Source organism: Cyanistes caeruleus, chromosome 6 (assembly GCF_971803275.1).
Source record: "Cyanistes caeruleus chromosome 6, bCyaCae1.hap1.1, whole genome shotgun sequence".
NCBI classification, from domain to species: domain Eukaryota; kingdom Metazoa; phylum Chordata; class Aves; order Passeriformes; family Paridae; genus Cyanistes; species Cyanistes caeruleus.
The window spans coordinates 24,996,032-25,015,607 of NC_141706.1; the positions used below are offsets into that span (position 1 = coordinate 24,996,032).

The following is a 19,576-nucleotide window of genomic DNA, read 5'->3' on the forward strand; positions in this document are numbered from 1 at the left end:
GCACACTAATTCCTTGGAGGAAAGTGTTTCTTCAAAAGCCCTTTCAAACTATGTTCAGGGAGCTCAGAGGGATGCGTGTTTCATTTGGGACACAGAGAAGGACAGCTCGAAGGACAGCCTGGAGACCAGTGAGAGCAGCCAGCAACCAGGACGCCAGGGCACATCAATGCCTGACTTCTTGTCTTGGCATTAATTTCTTTGTAGAAATGCACACGTTTGACCTCTTGCTTTGGTTTAATCCTGAAAATTGGGGTAGCGGGAATTTGTTTTGTAAAGAAGCATAGTGAGAGACCACGACAATTTGGAAAGGTCACTTAAGGCTGTTTTCCGTTTCATTTAGTTGAATTTCTCCATGAAATGATCTTGAAAGGTACTGGTGCAGCAGTCAGCTGAAACTAACCCTTAACTAGACAGCTTCCAGAAAGAAATGAACATTTCTGTGTTTGCTGTTCCTCAGGAATGTTGGGCAGTACAGAAATCTTAATGCTGCAGATGTTGTTGGCTCAAACAATGCTTTTGACATTTCAAGAATAGAGCATGAAGGGTTAACAGATAAATGCACATTTTTATGCATGAAGAACAATTCTTAACCCTTCCCACATCCCAAGAGAACATTTGCATGTGTTGGGTGGGCAGGCAAGAGGCACCGGGGACCGGGCATTTGGCTTTCCTTTTGCATTCACTAAGGATTCAATCTGAAGTTCCTCATTTGCCTCACATTCTGAGAGGATCAGAATGCAAGAATATATTTGCTTCTGCAAAAATTGGACAGAAGATAGAATGACAGCTAGGGTATGATAAATTATGCTTGTTAAAAGGAAGCTAAATATAATAATTTTACTCTTGAGGATTGGGCTATAGTGATTTAAGGCTATGTGAGAGCACTGAATTGGGAGGTTTACCTTCTTTTAGGATATAACATACTTCACACACTTAGCTAATTCATGCCCACTTTCCTGAATAGACAGATGGCAGTCGAAGGTCAGCCAGAAAGCCAGGGAGTGGAACTCGGAGCTAGCAAGTACAATGTTAGTTTTTGCAGTAATTGCTATGTTTTTCTTTTTTTATGAACTCAGCTAGGATTACACATGCTATACTCCTCTTCTTACCATGCATTAGTTTTCTGTTATGCTGGCTTTCAGATCTGTCCCAAATCAGCTCTTAGTGAAGTTTAGGAGGCATGTCCTCACTGAACATTGAATTCTTCTTACAACACCTGTCAGGTCTTAACACGCTCAGGCTGTACCAAGGCCAAGTCAGATAGTAATCAGTTGTCATGCTTGGAGAGCATTTGCTTTAATATGTGTCTGTACATTTCTGTAGGGGAAGAGCTGCCAGGGAGGTGCCCTGGGAGGGCAGAGGCAGGGAGCAATGGGGAGCTGCCATCCTGTATGTGTGCCAAACCCCTAGAAAATGAGGAAAGTGTGTTGATACATTTGTACTGTTGGGGTCTGCAATGGTGTTTTCAAACCTTCAGTCTTCCCATCAGGATAACCAAGAGTCTGCATTACAATTGTGTCAGCTGTTGCATAGATTTGACAGCATGAGTGGGATACAGTTGTTATCAGATCGTGCTTCTGCAATGTTCAACAGTGTAAGCTTTACAGACACAAGGACCACTCGTCCTTCTTGCTTCAGTTTTTAGCCTCCAGTTAATATTATTTGTGGATTTTTTTCCTTTAAAACTGTGAACTCTACCTTTTGGAAGGAATCTTAGCATTTAATGGACTTTTAATGGACATTTTAGTTTTAAAATAAGAAAAATCCCTTTATTTGTTAGTTGTGCCTAGAAAAAGTCTTCAGTACTTAGTGTGGCTGAAGTCCTCCTTCATTTATACACATGGTGAGATACATTTTAGAGTGACATTGCCATAAGATAAATCAACTCCTTTAAGACACATGCACAATTAAGCATAGAAAGGTTGGTATCATCTAAGTGGTTCATCTGTCATTTCAATATTTTTCTTGAAATAAATACAGTAATCATCCATGACCTATAATTTCCAGAGAATACATTTGTAAACCTCAACAGAAAGCAGGTTGGGATACTTAAATTTTCAAAGACCTTAAAAGCCCTGTTTATAATTGACTATAGAACAAGGATAAAATATGAATTATCAATGGCAAAGGCTCCTTTCTACTGATTCAGGATGTTAAGTGTTCTAGAGCTCCAAGGGTTTGAATACCCTTCCATTAAAACTCTGCCATCTGTCTATCTATCTATCTATCTATCTATCTATCTATCTATCTATCTATCTATCTATGATTCTGCCAATGCATGTAACTACTTCCCAAAATGGAACTCTGATCATGATGATGATGATTGATTAAGATTGCTTGTCATGCATCTTAATCAATTAGCTACAAATGCCTTCGACTGACTGTCTGTGGTAGCTTCACATGAAAACTGTAGACTTATTTTGCAACCATCCCTTTTATTACCTCATTGTGGAAAAAAAAGTCCCAAACAACAAACAGAAGAATAAGAGTGTGGTCAAGAAAGAATTATATGTCTCGTGGCGACGAGAAACCTCAAACTCATTTTGGTAGAGAATTTTCAATAAAGAACACAATAAGCAAGCAGTCTGTGTTCACTGAGATCATAATATAATTACATACAAATCTTGAACCCTGAAGTGTTAAACCAAAATGTACTTATCTTAACATCATGAAGCCTTCGTGTTTAACTGCAGAGTGGGAAAAGGTAGCTCCTTGTTTAAATTCTATTTCTGTTTAAAAATCAAAATTATAAGATAAGAGAATGTCTCTGGGAGGACTCATACATGTCTTGAACCTAAATTACCTGCAAAAAACCAAGATGACTAAGTGTACTAGGCAGGCATGGGTCTCAGGCTGAAACAGGGAGCAGGCTGGACTGATCAAATGCTTTCAGCAAATGAGTCAAATTCTTTCGTCTCTTAGCACTGGCTCCAGGTCTGTGTTCACTATTGCCTCTGGAAACGTCTCCTTGGAATATGGAGCTGCTGCATGGCAGATGTAGTGGGAGCTACATGGGCAAATGCAGGGACCCTGTTCTCTGCCTTCCCAAGCAGGTCAGCGTTGTCAGTAAGGAATGTAACTCATGGGTTAACCACCCTCTTTATGACTCCTTGTTGAGATAGAGAATCCAAGTTCCTAGGAAGAGTCAGGAATTTTTTTTCAGATACTCATTGCATTTTTTTGTAAGTACTTGAATGCTTTTCTGCTCAGGAATCTGCCAGGGCAGCACTTTTTCTACCAGAAAATTTCCTTTTGTCTAAATTTGTAATATTTTTCAAAACAATATTCCGTGAAATTACATTCTTAGTCAAAACAGTCAGTGACGAATTCTACCTGGTTCAGATATGTGAAGCTAAGTGGTAACAGCAGAATGGGCAAACAGCTTCTTAGAGCAGATGTCCAAGATTATAATCAAGGTAAGAGAATACTTCGTCCATTAGACTGTGATTTGGCAGTTAAAAAACAACCAAAAAAACAACAAAAAAGGAGATCTTGTTTTTTTAGTGAAGGAATACCCAAGTGCAAAAGAAACATCCCTAAACCAAATGAGAGGGTGGATTTTAAAGGACTGCATATGTCTGTTGTTAGAACCTTGAAAACACAGAAGTGCTTGTTTCCTTGTGCAATTGTTACTACCGTGTAAGTGGTTCCCAGCATGGTAAACAGCAAAGGTAAGATGGTGAAATACAGATAGATTGGAGAAACATGTATTTATTTGTCAATACCATTTTGGTGAGTACAACTACAAATAGATTTGATACAGTATGTGCAGTGTTGGATATCATTAATATTTATGAGCAAATCCAAGAGTGCATATCACCATTAGTCCTTTTATCATGGGCAACCTTCATAACTCTGTATTTCACTAAATATCATCTGTGTAATATTCTCCTCTACATGAAAGAGCATTGTGCTGGTTTTGGCTGGAATAGAGTTAATTTTCTTCATAGTAGCTGGCACGGGACTAGGTTTGGATTTGTGCTGGAAACAGTTGTGACAACACAGGGATGTTTTCCTTACTGCTGAGCAGTGCTTACACAGGGCCAGGGGCTTTTCTGCTCCTCACCCCACTCCACCCCACACGTGAGTGGTCTGGGGGTGCACAAGGAGCTGTGAGAGAATGCAGCCAGAACAGCTGACCCCACCTTTTGTCAGGTTCCATACTGATCATATTCCACATCATACTCACACTTAAATCTACAAAAAGAGGAAGGAAGGAGGCAGGTTCAGAGTTACGTTGTTTGTCTTTCCAAGTAGCTGTTACACAGCCCTGGTTTCTTGGGAATGGCCAAGCACCTGCCTGCAGATGGGAAGTGGTGAATTAATTCCTTATTTTATTTTGCTTGCATGTGCAACTTTTGCTTTACCTATTAAACTGTGTTTATTGCAGTCGATGAGTTCTCACTTTTCCCAGCAAGGGGGAGTAAGCAAGTGGCTGGACAGAGTACAAGACATCTAAATGCCATTAAAATCAAAGTGAGGAGAAGAAACTGACCCAAACTGAGGAAACAATTTAAGAAACTTGGTACAGCCTGCTTCTAATGTAATTTGCAAAGCTGCTGATTCTGAAGTTTCTTTTCAGGTGACCCTTGGATCTTCGCTATTGTAGAAACTTTCAATGGTGTTTGCCCAATATTAAACTCTGAAACTACTGCTAGATGTTTCCTCTTTTCCTAATTACAGAATCAGTTGAATTGACCTGACTTCTAGCTTATTCCCTTAATTCTAATGAATGTTGCACTTAGTTGTTTTGAATTGTATACCAAATAGCTGCTTGATATCCTTTTGCTGCTATGTTGAATACTCTTGCAGAAATACTGTGCAATCACGAGACTGGGATCCTATTCATTGCAAAACAAGCAGATGAGCTAATGGCTCACATTTGGCGTCTCTTTGCACTCTTGTTTCCTAAGAAAGGCTGTGTGTGTCTAAGTTCACGTGCATCTTTTCTGTCTGTCTCCTTGGACCTTTTTAATTGGTCAATCCTATTGACCAATTTTAACTTTATTTGACGCATGAGTAGGAGTCCCAAGGACAACACAGGTTCAATGGAAATGGTCAAGTGAGAAAAGAGGAGACTTTAAAAAAAAACCCAACAAAATATATCATACCTGGTTCTGATTCTACTTAAGAATTCAGACCAAAAGCACTCTAAAACTTTAAGCTTCCCCAGACTCACAGACTCATCTCATGTGATGAGCTGCACAGATTACATACATTGAGACAGTTCTGATATTCTGTGAAGAGTAAATCAGGAGTTCCCAGAGCTGTACAAAACATGTTAGAGGTGATAGTAATTCCTTTGTTCTTTGTCAGGTGATGATAAAGAAAAGATCGGGAGAATCACCGCTTTTAATTTTGACCTGTTTTCCACCAGATGGTGCTCCTTCCCTTGTCCTGAGGTTGTTCTTTCTATCAAGAAATACTTGTCCATCTCAGACCCTCTGCATCCATTTCTACCCACCCTGTATACCTGGATGCATTGCTCTGGGTGCCTCCCTCTAGCCAACACCGCTTTCCCAGCTCTGACCTGCAGCTGTGCTTCACAGGATGTTTGGGGTCTGTTTGGCTCTTCAAAGCCTTCTGCATTATGAAACTGTGATATTGCAGCTGAGTCCAATCACATTGCGTCAGTGCAGCCCAGTGCTTTGTTACCACCATTCACATTCACCTTTGTGCACCGTCTGAGACAAGCAAACCAAGAAATGGGTGCAATTCCACACACTGGCATGACTGTTATAGGCCATGATGTATCAGTCAAGCGTGGGATTATGACCCGTGATGGAATGTGTTAGCTGTTTGGAAATCACGGATTGGTTTCTCCAGACTAGGTCTGTATCAGTGTAAACAAGTGGATGACAATACCAAATTAAAAACAAATAACTACTGCTGAGTCAAGCAGGAAACAGCACTGATTCTACAGTGCCTGCATCCTGTGTTTTCCAGTGCTCTTGCTGCTCTTACCTTGATACTGCTTCCTGCGGAGGGTTTGATCTTGCACCAGCCAGAGACAAGGCACTTTGGCTCACCCAGAGCAGATCACCAAAGTACTCTTGTAACTTCCAGTTTTATCTAGGACCAGCCAGCAAAGGATGTTGTAAAAGTTTCTTTATCTCTACTAAACGTATAAAAAGTTTAGACAATGTCCCATTACTTTTTCTCTGCCATTTTAGACGTATGGAGTGACACTGCACAGAACAGTAAAGGCACTGACACACAAGTAATGCCCCTGGGACCTGACAAGCCTCCAGCCACTGGATGCTTAGTGGACACAGCAGAGCCAGCTGCAGCCCTATCCTTCAGCTGTTGGAATTCTCAAGCTGCTCACAGTCCTCCATAGCCCTTCCCTCTGCCCTTTTCCATGGACCTGGTATTAAGAAAACTCCTGAAATAGCTGAACATATACTTTGCTGTAAGGTTTTCCCTTAATTTCTTTCTCCCTCTCAGTACATTTATCCTACTGTCTGTCCCCACCCTTCCTCCCACTCTCCCATGATGGTGCATTATTGGTCTTGTGGAGGAGATTACACTTACCAGATGTGTCAGGAAGGGATGGGTGGGGGTCCCAAATTCTCATACAAATAGATGCCGAGCAGGAGGACTATGTTTTCTGCAGGGATTTTGTTCTTTGCTCTTTCTATGTTACTGGGCTAGAAAGCAGGCGGGTAAGAGATTGTAGTAACAGGGCTACTCCTTTTCACAAGAAGTTCTTGAAGTGTTTTATGAGACTGAGAACTATCACTGCCCCATTCACCTCTTCCTGAACTGAGACAGCCCAGGCTGCACCGTGAGTCACTGTTGAATGGGTATGCCTTGGCTTTAGCTTGCAATTCCATAATGCATTTTAGGGACTCTGTAACAACAGATGATTTAAAAGAGAATTAAAATGAGTAAAGAAAACCTCACTGAAACCAAATGACTATAACAAACCTAAGCATTTTAACTGTTGCATCCTATTCTCTCCTACTGGTTGTTGCTAATTCACCTAAGTCCTTGCATCCATAGATCAAAAGCCAGCTTAAAAACAGTTAGGACTTCTGCTAAAAGCTGAACTAAAATTCCATTCTACTTCTTTCTCTTTTTACCCCTCTGTTTATGGGAAAAAAAGATTTCAACTGTGAAAATTTTACTTTCCTTTTTTTGTTTGTTTTTTTTTTTTAATGACACATTTTTTCATTACCTGTTTGTCTTACAATCTCTTGCAATTGTAGATATTTAATTTTAATTAGCAAAAAACATTATACTTTACTCACTGTCAAGCAGCAGCATCCTAGAAACAGCTTCTTCACAGTCTGCCCAGTCTGCCAGTGTGCAGGAATGGTGACTGATTGCACAGACCTTGAGACTCATCCTAAGCTTAATTTTCCTTGATGTCTTGGTGATGCATCAGATCATGTCATCTGTTTTGAGGTTTGTATGTCCCACATTTTCAAATGCCTAGATGTTCTAACATTAATGGTCAGATCCACTTTTAAGCTAAAAGGAGCAAAGATATACTCCCACAGTTATGATTAGCGATACAGCCCTTGCATGTCCTTGTGCCAAATATTTCCAGGATTAATGACAGTAAATGTTATGGCTCAAGATCAGTGTGTTAGTATGGATTGGAAAGCCTATTTCACTTTGGTCTTTTTTGACCTGGAAGTTTGCTTCATTTCAGAAAAAAATTCATCTTTACTCTCCAGCTGCATTAATAGAATGATGCATTTACAGGAGAAGAAAAATTATAAGAAGAATTTATGCTCTCATCTGATTCACTACCCTAGAGGAAAAAAACCCAAAAACCCTTTGGAGTATTTGTGGCTAAAGGTATTCCTTCTTTCCCACTCAGAATGACTTGAATCACATGTCTCGGAATGATTTTTGCCAGAGGACAAATTGAGTATTGAGTGGTTGGTGTGAAAACTGATTTAGAAACAGTCACAATTCTGATGAGGATGGAACAATAGGACTGCAGGAAATACTCGTTTGTGATGCAAGAATGCAAATTGTGCAGTGTGTGTGCAGAAGAGTTAATCCAACAAAAAGTGGTTTTATCTCAAGACGCAGTTTAAGACTGTGCTGCCCTTCCTTAGACACTTTAATTGCAGGTGGAGAGAGATAAGCTAGCACTCAAAGTGACAGCAAGCTAATACAATGCTTTGTATTGAGAGCAAAGGCATGAATAGCCTTCTCATTACCAATTTCAGGCATGGGCAGGCAGAAGAAAAGGCAATGTTAAGATCTGGAACAGGTCTAGAGATCCTGCTTCCTCCCTGCACCAGCCAAATGGGGACAGTGGAAGCATAACTCCATTGCTGGGCTGCAGCAATTTGGATTCTTGATGTTTCGTGATTATTAACGGGCTAAAAGTTACAGAGGGAAGCAGTTTTTGATGTTTCATAGGCTCACATAATATAATGAAGATAGTCTTGCACTGACAAAGAGAGTGGCAGTTAGTTAACCTAACATCTCAGTTCTATCTCGGCACTAAAATTAGCAGGCTACAGAAGCTAGTGCTGGAGTAGGGTGAAGCAGGGCCCTCTGAGGAAGAAGAGGATTCTGCCTTCAAAAGGTTACCAAGGAACAGCTGTGATTCAGAGCTGAAGTGACTAAAGAAGAATATGTTTTCCAGAAAGCCTCCAGCCACACAGCTCAGATGGGCAGTGCTCCTGGCATGGAGACATGGTATTGATTGCTGGTGTCCTTGAGGCTGATGGCACACATCTTCTGACTTTGCCCCCTGCATTTAGATTTGGGTATTAGGTGTTAGGAGGCTCTTTTCTTCAGCTTTTTTTTTTTTTTTTTCCTTTAATTTTCTTTTTCATACAAACTACAGTAAGCATTCTGTTTATTTAGCAAAAAGAGCTCAGTTCTAGACCAAGTTCTTATTCATCACTAAAATCCTCACAAAAGACTTCCAAAGGCAGTGCGGAAGGCACTCTGCAGAACGGGCATTGACAGTGCCCCTTGGCACCTACTGGGACATTAAAGCTCCTATGGCTGACGCATCTTTTACAAGCTGTGAGCATTTCCTGGGGAACTACATCTAGCTGAAGGTCTCTCAACCACATCCTTTTTTCTCTCGAGGACATAAGAAGAGCACACCAAAACTGTACTGTACAGGTCCTGCACATTAGTGAAGCAATGGTGAGTTTCTCCATGTCTTTCTCAAGGGAACTTTGAAGTCATTCAAAGAGCTTTGGGAATGTATATTTTAATAACAACCCAGGACCGTACTTGCTGGGCTTTGCATCTGGCTTTGCCATTTTGTTTACTATAGTGTTTGTGAAATAGGGACAGGCCATAAACATCCACCTAGCTGCACTTCTGCAATGACATGCTCTGACTTGCATGAGTATTTTAGGTGGAAGTGTTCCTGCAGCCTTCTTTGTGGGTTTTCAAGTCATCCAGTTAGGGAGAAAAACAACCATAACATGTTACTGAGGTCACAGATGAATAAGACATTATGAATAGTCATGCTGGAAACAAAAGCTTTGGTGAATACTTGGTGAGAACTGTGGGGGTTGACAAAAGTTTGCAGAGCAATTCAAATTAATGAAGCACATGGAAAAATGTTACCTTGTGGATATTTCCAGGCTAAAAGAGTTTTTGAATAAACTGTTCGATGTTGGGATTTCACTCGCTCTTATTACCATCTGAGTTGTGAATCATCCGATCATCGGCTTGAAGGTAAATCATTACGTAAAAAAATTTAGGGGGGTGAGGAGGGGGTGGCAATCAATGTGCCAGGTTTACCCTATGTCCCAGAGCAGTGAATAATTGCTGTTACTGTAGCAACTGATGGCTTAATGCCTAAGCTTAAACTTCTCCCCAGCAGTGTCAGATCTTCTGAGAGGGTCATAAATAAATGTGAGTATATATATCATTTTTTGCATCAGAAACTTTGCCAACAGATAAAATACCTTTCTTTCTTAAGCCATTTTAAAAGAGAGCATATACTAACATGCCCACATAATAATAACTTGTCCATTTGTGACAAAGTTTTTTCTCCATATCACATCTTACTGCCAACAGCAACAGTCAACAACTTCCTTCAAGAACTGTGATTTTATCTGGAAGCTTCAATCAGATGCGTGCTTGTAAACTTTTCTCAACTATAGATTGTGAACATTTATACATTTATGCTCCCAGCAGCTGTGTAAAATGATACAGTGCTTTACAGCTCTGGACCTGAAAGATAAATATCATATAACCCGCCTCCAATGTTACAGAAAGTCTACAGTAGAAAGAGAAAAACATTCCAGATTTCCTGAGATCAACTCCAGAGCCTTACATACATAATTTCCCAAGCTAAACATCAACTCTGAGGTCATGGGTCCAGACATATCTGTCCCTAATATGTTAAATGGCAGAAACATGCTGGCACAAAGCGATGGGGTGAAGTTGATTGTTAGAATATTTACTTTTCTCAATCTTACGTAATCTTAGCATGTTAATCTGTTTTTCCTACCTCTGAGGTAGATTTTATAGATTTTTCTCAAGTGATGCAACATACTTTGAGTTCACTTTGGTCATTCAGTCATTTATTTCCCCTTTCTTCCACAAAATAAGAGAAGGTTTGCCATCTGTCAGGAAATTTCCAGTGAAAGGACAAAATTGGTAGCAGCAATCAGCTGAAAGCAAGAATGTGCTTATTGCATGAAAGTGCATGCTTAGCAATTAAAATTTTCTGAAACAACATTGTAGTTGTTTTTGTGCTTTATACACAGTATTAAAAATAAAATAGTCTACCACACGTAATTTATGAAAGCAGCTAATAATGAGTTCATTATTGCATAGCAAGACAATGTTGCAGTCGTGGTTACAGGCCTAGCCAAAGACTTTGATCTTCTGGTTCATTAATGTATAAATGAAAAGACCTTAGCTAATTATCTCAGTAACTGGTCTCACTCAGGTCTCAGTCAGTTCTTATTCAAAGGCTTACTCTTTCATTTTCCATCCTCTATGCAGGGAGTGAGTCACCTGAGTCATGATTTATTGTTCTTTCGTATAGGAGATTTGTTATTTTCATACCTATGTCCAAGGGACTCATCTGTCTATAAAATTTGCAGTTGAAACAATTTGAAAAATGCCAGGTGATGTAGCTATTTGCAGTGACACCACTGGGTGTTAGTAAAGAGGAGCTGATTTTAAGTAGGCAAATGCAGCACCCAAGAGTTGAGCCAGCCCCAGGGCTGAACTGAGTATCATCAGAGCATTGCTGCACTTTTTGGGCTCCTTCCTCTGCTCCTGGGCAACCCAGTTGTGAAACCCATGACTGGGAATGAGAGTCCATGTTGACAGGGCATTTAAAAAATCCAGTGAAGGTGAATATTTGAATCTGCTATCCTGGCTAGTAACACTGTACTCTGTCAGAAGTGAATAGTATATTGTATAGTTTAAAGCTTTTGTTCACTTTCAAATACTTCATGGTCACTTCCATTCAGATAAATTTTAGTCAAAACTATATATATATATATATATATATATATATATATATATATAAAATATGCAATTTATAGAATAGAAATTCACTCTGAATTTCAGATTATTGAAACCTGATCTTGATGGTGATTCTAAAATGTGGTCTTCATTTTGTACACAGATTGTGGTTTTCAACTTGCATCTCAAAGAATAGTAATAATTACCAAATGGTGCTTCACTGATCGTTGCCAGTCTCTCTCCCCTTCTTCCCGCATCTTTTTCATTATTTTAATAATAACAGTTCAGTGACAGCACAAAGGAACATTATGTTTCTGCCTTAGAAGTTGCATACCAAATTATTTTACACCAGGATTCTATGACACATCCTGTAGCTCTTATTATTATAAACAAATCACATTCCATGAAGAATTATGTCATTAGATACATCTAATTCATATGTTACAGTATGTATATGATGAATGTTTGGAATAGTAAGATGGCTGATACGCCTTTGAGTTCTAGTATAATTTCTTTTTTGTTGTATCTTTCAGCTAATCCATGCATGAACACATCATGGCTTACCTGTCTCCACTGCCATTGATTTTCCAGGGATGAGATCTGGTGCTGGGATGGAATCTGTTTTATGCACTATGCTAAGTGGAGAAAAATGCTGAAGGTAATATTTAACAATGGGTAGACTTACATATAATTAACCATTATTTTCGGGGGAATTTGCTTCTGTTGTTTTTTTACTGCACACAATTGCACACGAACAGGTGGCTGCTTTCTTTCAACTCGTTTCTTTATGGACAATGGATTTTATGGTGCCTTGGTGCCTCTACCTACAGTATTATTGCAGATGTGAAAAGAGATATGAGGTACAGTTTAGAAGATGAAGTGACATGGTGAGAGGACAACGACAGTGGATTATACTGGAGTATGTTTTTCAACATGACTGGGGCAAAACTGAGCCAGATAAACTTCTGGCCAGAATGTGATAAATCTCTGCAGAGTCTGTAAAGGAAGAGGCATGAGTACCATTCTGAGGAACGTTTACAACTAGCCTAGATGATAGACTGGTTACACTGATAGTTATAACAGTAGTTTCAATTAATGGAATACACTTGATTGACCAAGAAACTGCTTTAGAGGGACAAAAGAGCCCTAAAGCCTCCATCAACCTAGTTTGATTGCTTACCTGGCTTTGGTTTGAACAGGAGGCTAAACTAGACATGTTCTGAGGTTCCTGAGAGCCTGAAGTGTCCTATGAAATCACAGAATGGTTAAAGGTCAGAAAGTACCACTGCAGGCCATCTATAAATATAACAAGCAAATAAATACAATCAAATAGTATAGTGAAGAATGAATAGAAGTAAGAAATGGAAAGTGACTGTACCATCCTATAAAATTGAAACTGCTCATTTTTTTCCCCCTTTTTTTTCCATCTCTTTCCTTTTCTTCTCCACTCCATTTCTTCTTTTGTAAATTTTGGGCATACTAACCTATTTTCCTGTGTTTCCTGCGTTGTGATCCAAGAACATGCTTTTTGTGCTCTTTCTGTCAATATGCAAGAGGGCTCAGATCTCCAGATCTTGTGCCTGCCCCCCATTTAGATTAGACTATCACAACCATTAACTAAATGATGTACCTGGCATAAAGAACAGAAGATCCAATCCATTTTAGTAGCAATGGTGCAATCTCCTAGTACAGAAATTGACTGAAAGTCTGTGTCTATTCTTTCCTCCAGACATGGCAGCCCCAGTAGGTGTTTCCCTCAGGTACGCTCTGGCGAGGCATTTCTGCAATGTGTACATGTGTGTGAGGGTGCATGATATAGCCACCTGTCTCCTTAATCAGAGGGGGACTGATTCCCACCACTGGGGTCATTGCAAGAGGCATTGCTGCTTGTTAATATGTCTGCATGTAAGTGAAAGGATCTCCTGCAGGGCATGAGACCAGTGATGAAGTTTCCTGGAGATCACAACTCCAGCTCCAAGGCTTTCACTGTCTTAGGGAGCGGTTCAAGGAGAGACTCACTCCTTTGAAATTCAGGGCTGTTTTGCTGTGGGTCACTGAGCCCAGTTGGCAAGCCACAGAATAAATCCTACTAAAGTCACTACAATTCTTCTCATCCTTTCCTCCCACAGATGCAGAATGCCAGCTGCTAAAAGCCATTTCAGAAAGGGCATGGGAGAAACCTGGGAGAAGGTTTTTCTTTCTAAATAAATCAAGTCATTAATTCTGACTAATGCAATGCTGCTTAGTAACCCTATACAAGGGTGATGTGGTGCCAGCTTCATGTCAGTGTGCCTCACTGCAGTGCCTGTGATACTGTCCACATGGTCACCTTCCAGACTGAATTGTCTAGCTGTAAGAGGCAGATGAAGCTCCTCTGTGCAAACACCCACAGAACTGAATTACATTGGCCCCTTGTCCTGGAAAAAGTGATGTACATGTGCTTTAATCTGGGAACGACTCGCCAAACGTAAGGATAAGAAACATGAAATCTTTGCTGAGTAAAAGGCATCTGGAAAATATTAGGGCTAACAGACATGGACAGCCCATCTCAAATACTAAAGCAGCAGAACTCCAAGGATAAAGGCTGAACTTCTGTTCCCCTCAAGTTTAATTAGCATGATAAATGCTAGTACAATAGCCTAGTACGTAGTCTGGTATATCCAGATCTCCCTTTATGGCATCACTAATAAACTGCAGAGTCTTCATCTCCAGACATAACCACTGAAACTTGGAATGCCTCATAAACAGGAATGTATTCATCTTTATAGTGTTACATTGTTTCAAGAAGGGTAGCCTCCTTAGCATCATGATTGAGAGACTTCAAGAGGCAAATTGCTGAAAGATTCTGACAGAACCCAGAGGAATAACCCAGGTCTCTGAAGTCCTCTCCCTTTCCTGCTTAGAAAAAGTCTCTCTCCACAGTGCAAGTTTTGTAGTGGGAACCAGCTGACTTCCAATGAGGTCAGTGTTAAATATTTGCTTATTCTATCCCCCATCTTCCTTAGAACGATATTTCTCCTGGTCATGCATGCATCAGACATGCATATTCCCTGGCAGATGGTGTGCTAACTAACTCCCCTTCCAACTAAAGGATATGAAGAAAACTCTTCGGACATATGAGACTATAGTGCATGCATCCAATGAAAGTCTTTCTTTTAAATGTTATTAAAGTGAAAGCATAGTAAGGAAAGGGTGCATTGTCTCAATTTCATTATACAAACAAATAAAAGTACTTGCAGTTCCATGGAATTTTAACACAGTTAATCATAAACTTGATATTTGCATCTCACAGGCACTGAACATTGTGTAGTTACTAGAACTGGGATAAACAGGTTTTGAAAGATTTGCCTGCTATAGCTACGTTCAAGGGTTAACCCTCACTCCCCTGCTCAGGTGTTGGCAAAGGAAATCCTCTCATAATCACAAAGATTGGAAGTTAGCCTATGAATTGTTCACATCTCTATCTTGCAGGTAGCTGCTTGCTTTGAGATGCCCTCAAAAGATCTGTTCTGGTATGACTCCTAAGGCTAACTTGAACCATGAAGGGTTGGGTTTTTATTGTCCTTTGTACCTATATAATTCTTAGACCCCCCCTCATTCATTTCTGTGAAGCTATTCCAACTTCACCTAATGGCAGATATATCCATTGCCTGACTCTAAATGCTGAAATCTTGGAGTCTTCTTTAATACCCTTTCCCAAATGCATGAATGTACTCTTTTAAATTCACTCGGTTCACATTTATACACCAAGACAGAAATGTGCATAAGAAGTTTCTCAGTTTCTCTCCTCCACAGTCATCCAGTCATGCAAAGTTCACTCACATGCATGCAGACGGGCACAAAAATACACTCATACAGAATCCTGCTCTTCGATGTCACAAAGAGTGAGAAGCTCACATTGAAGATCTTGGGCACCCACGTATTCATGCTGTCATGGGTCTTTGCTGGGCATATTCCTATTTGAGCAATCCAGGGGAGTAGCAGTGCTACCACAGATCCCTCATAACTAATCAAATCCATGATCTCTCAGTCAGTTGCTCTGCACCTCAATTTGTCTGTCTCTGTATTCTCAGCTCAGACATGTGTTGTGCCATCCTGACCTTAAACTGCTTTTGATCAAAATCTGGACATGGATAATTGCGTCCAGGGTTGTCCTTGACTCCTCAGCTCTGTTTCATTTTCCCATGCTGTACAGATTACAAGGGTGACTGCCTTGAAAGTAGCTGATTATAGTGTGAAAAATTGCCATTTTTTCATGTAACTGACCCTGCCATTCCTTTTCAATCCGATTTTTTTTGGCTCCTAATGTGTTCTCGTAGCATCTTGTCCTTATTTTTTAATTTCCTGCTTTCCCAGCACAAAAACAATTATGCATGCTCCTTGCAGGTCTCTTCTAGAGATTAGAGACCTACAACCCAAATTAGCTAATCTAGAGATTAGCTCAATCCAAATTCTCTTCTCTGAACAATTTTTAAATTTGGAAATATTCAAACCATTTAGATTTTTAAATTATTCCATAGGGCTCTTAGAGAATCCAACACTCTTAAACCAGGAAAAGTTTTATTTGTTAAGACACACTGCAGCATAAGAATCAGCACTCTGTGTCTGAGAGCCATTTACCCACTTGCAGGTTTCCTAAAATGTTTGATATATTCTGTATATAGTGAAATAGTCACTACTTACAGTGCTTACTCCAACTTTCCTTATAATTGTACTACAATGTCAAGGTATCCCCATACCTTGACACAAGACATCTTCTAAGTTCTATAGCTGCACTCTAGTTCCTATCTCTGTGGTCCTAGCACAAACCTATAATTTCTTTATTCACCAAATTTTGGGACTGAGGTGCAACATCCAAGAATGATTATGCCACTCCTGATTCCTTGTGGTTTTATCATGTCCTGGTTTATTAATGTAACAACTGAAGTATTTGAGACCTACTAAAAGTTTAACTCACGATATCTGTGCTCCTTTCTTTTTTAATCGTTGTGCATTACTTTGTGTTTGCCTTCTTTATGTTCTCATAATTTTACTTTGGTTCTGGCAGCTTCAAAGTGTTTGCTAAGGGATTCAAACCACAACAGATAGAAAAGACCCATTAGGTCATTTTGCCCTGCTTGTTGTTTAACACCCTCTATTGCATAGCTATGAAGTTTTCCTCTGAGACATCATTGCACAGTCGGTATTGCCTCATAATAAATTAAATCTTTTGGAGTCCTGGAAAGGGACTATACACAGCTATAGAAAAATACTATTAGATATACATTCTCAAAATCTCACAGAAATCTAGGATACTGCCTCAGCTCTGTGGGCAAGAGATAGTCTTATACTTTCTTACCAATTGGTAGTGCTGACTCCTTACAAGTTCTTAACATTTTTCCTTCAAATCAGAAGCAAAACACAACAGATGCTGCCCTGCATTTAATGGCCTCCTCATTGTTATTTGCCACAGACATTATTTATTAATATTAATCTTTGTCTCCCAATTTCTCATACAAGTTTATTCCCAAAGGTTTGTGCAACAATGATGCATTGAGTTGGTTTGACCCATGCACTGAGGAGGTAAAAACAAATAAATAAATAATTATAAGGCTATATAATCTCCAGGATTTGCATGTCTTTCTTTCACTGTTTGTATAAGCAATTTGTTTTTGCTCTGGCAGTTCATTCTGGCCATTTATTACCCTTATCTTTTCCATGGAAAACTTAATATGTTATTTTTACTGTTTTTTCTTTCTATCCTATACCCATTCTATTTCTCAGTGCAGATGTGTATGTTTTATTCCTCTCTTTCAGAGCATGGACAATTTTGCAGTGATCCTTGCAAAGTTTCTTACGTAATTTTTTTCCTACAAGTCCTTCAATTAATGGATACACACTTTTTTTTTTTTGCCTTTTCTGTACCTTTAGACTGACATGATGAGAGAAACAGTTGCAATGTTTTCCAGGAAAAAATCCAACTCTTGATCTGAGATGTGTGGCAAGAAGACCAAAGTGTCAAGGTGGCAGAGGTCTTCTCCAGGAACAGGAGAAGTGGTGCTTAAATGGTATTTTCTGTTTGGCAGATGGATTTCTGGGAAAGGAATTTGAGGGTGTTTGCTATTATCCCTTTGTTCATCAGGTTATCCAGTACTCCTTTTGAGACACATCTGGATTTTTGGGATATGTCTTTCTCCTGGGGAGAACATACACAACCAAGGAACTTTGTTACTCAATGGTTTTCAGTTTATCAGATCAACTGACAGTTGAGGTTCTGTTTGATGACTATTATGTATGTGAAGAAGCTGTAGAAATACTAAAATATGTAGCTGTATTGGTTTAAAATTTGAATCTTCACAGAATTGTTTGCAAAGCTCTTATTCTGCCGTGGCCATTGTCAATGTCCTTATCATTGCTTCCTTTACCTATAATTTATCTAGACAGTAATCTGCAGAACTGTAATGGAATTTTCTTGAGATTGATTACGTTTGGAAAAATGCAGATGAAATGTTTAGGCTGTCTTCTAGACTTGGACCAATATTTGATAACATTTTTTAAAACCCCCATTTTTTTTCCTTCTTTTCTGGGTGAAAAGGAGTCTAATTTACAGAACTGCTAAGTAATAAGATCCAAAATGAGAATGAATCGTGGTTGTGCTTTCAGTACTTTACATAACTATAGAATACTAAGTGTTTTAAACACATGGTGCTCCAGCAACTCGAAATGGATACCTGGAATTAATAAACACCTTTGTCTTGATCTTTTTAGGATTCTCCATTAAAATAGAGACAATAAATTATTACTTTCTCACCCCACTAGGGATTCATAAAGATCAATAAATGCTTTTGTGCTAATACTGTAATGTTAGGGGTAATGCATTAGTACAATGTAATACACTAATCTACATATATTAAATGTTTATTTACATTATAAATACATGTGTAACTATAATACCTAAAATACCATGAGGATGAACAGCATATGAAAACTCATGAGGAAATGAACAGAAGTTTTCAGCACAAGTTTGATTCATGTGAAGCAATACAACTCAGGGCCACTCCCTGTATGCATAGCATTGGGTAGCTTCCCTTTCAATGAGTACCCCCTAGTCTGTGCCCTAAGTACTGCTTCTCCCAGCCTGCCACAATGTTAATAATGTTCTCTTAGTTCTGTTTCCTGTGTACAGTTTCTAGGTTTTGAATAAGTGGCGTGCAGAGATGGCTGTTTCGGCATTGAGTAGCCTGTGGGTTAATCCCATGAACAAAGCCCTTAGCTCCCCCCTACAGACCTCTGCCACTTGTACTGAGAGTAGCTGCTGGACCAAATGGAGGACTCATTGGAAAATTTGCTTTTTCAAGTTGGTAGGTGTACAGGAATAGCCTTTTTTACCTGCTAGGAAAGCCTTGTGAAGCCAGGAAGTGGAGAATATTTGCTGCAAAAGAAAGCTGAGGGAACGAGGTTCTGCCTCGTGAATCCATCATGTGGATTATGATTTGAGGGGAGAGCAGTAGATGTTGTCTCTCTGGACTTCAGCAAGGCTTTCAACACTGTCTCCTACAACATCCTCATAGGCAAACTCAGGAAGTGTGGACTGGCTAAGTGAAGAGTGAGTTGGGTTGAGAACTGTCTGAGTGGCAGATCTCAGAGTGTTGTGATCAGTGGCACAGGGTCTGGTTGGAGCCCTGTCACTGGTGGTGTCCCCCAGGGTTCAATACTGGGCCCAGTCTTGTTCACCTAATTCATCAGTGACTTGGAGGAAGGGACAGAGGCCTCCTCAGCAGGTTCCCTGCTGACTCAAAGCCAGGAGCAGCAGCCCATACCCCAGAGGGTTGTGCAACCCTTCAGAAGGGCCTCGACAGGTTGGAGAGATGGGCAGAGAGGGACTTTCTGAAATTCAAGAAAGGCAAGTGCAGGGTCCTGCTCCTGGGGAAAAAAAAAGCCCCTGGACCACCATAGGCTGGGGCTGAGCTCTTGGAAAGCAGCTCTGTGGAGAAGGACCTGAAGGTCCTGGTGGAAAACAAGCTGTCCATGAGCCAGCAGTGGCCAAGAAGGCCAGTGGGATCCTGGGGTGCATTAGAAGAGCATTTCCAGCAGCTCACAGGAGGTGATCCTGCCCCTCTACTCAGCCCTGGTGAGGCCCAGTTCTGTGGCCCAGTTCTGGGCTCCTCAGAAC

The 19,576-nt window shown here is 40.0% G+C and overlaps 2 long non-coding RNA genes across 4 annotated transcripts in view; one reads left to right on the forward strand and one right to left on the reverse strand.

The window, feature by feature from the left end:
• LOC111930120 (uncharacterized) overlaps nucleotides 1–19,576 on the reverse strand; it is a 46,919-nt gene that overhangs the window by 23,832 nt on the left and 3,511 nt on the right. The window contains exons 1-4 of one of the 3 annotated variants that reach the window (XR_015288303.1): nucleotides 7,254–7,918; nucleotides 6,535–6,853; nucleotides 5,965–6,072; nucleotides 1,054–4,300 (exon numbers count right to left, since the gene is read on the reverse strand). This is a non-coding gene — a long non-coding RNA (uncharacterized LOC111930120). Of the gene's footprint in view, nucleotides 1–1,053; nucleotides 4,301–5,964; nucleotides 6,073–6,534; nucleotides 6,854–7,253; nucleotides 7,919–12,604; nucleotides 12,671–19,576 lie in introns of those variants that run through there. The other 2 variants (XR_015288304.1, XR_015288302.1) reach the window with 2 other exon arrangements.
• Nucleotides 3,310–18,337, forward strand: LOC147652528 (uncharacterized). Its single transcript, XR_015288305.1, has 6 exons — nucleotides 3,310–3,416; nucleotides 6,174–6,412; nucleotides 6,705–7,809; nucleotides 9,579–9,672; nucleotides 11,958–12,082; nucleotides 17,546–18,337. It is a non-coding gene; the product is annotated as an uncharacterized LOC147652528 (long non-coding RNA).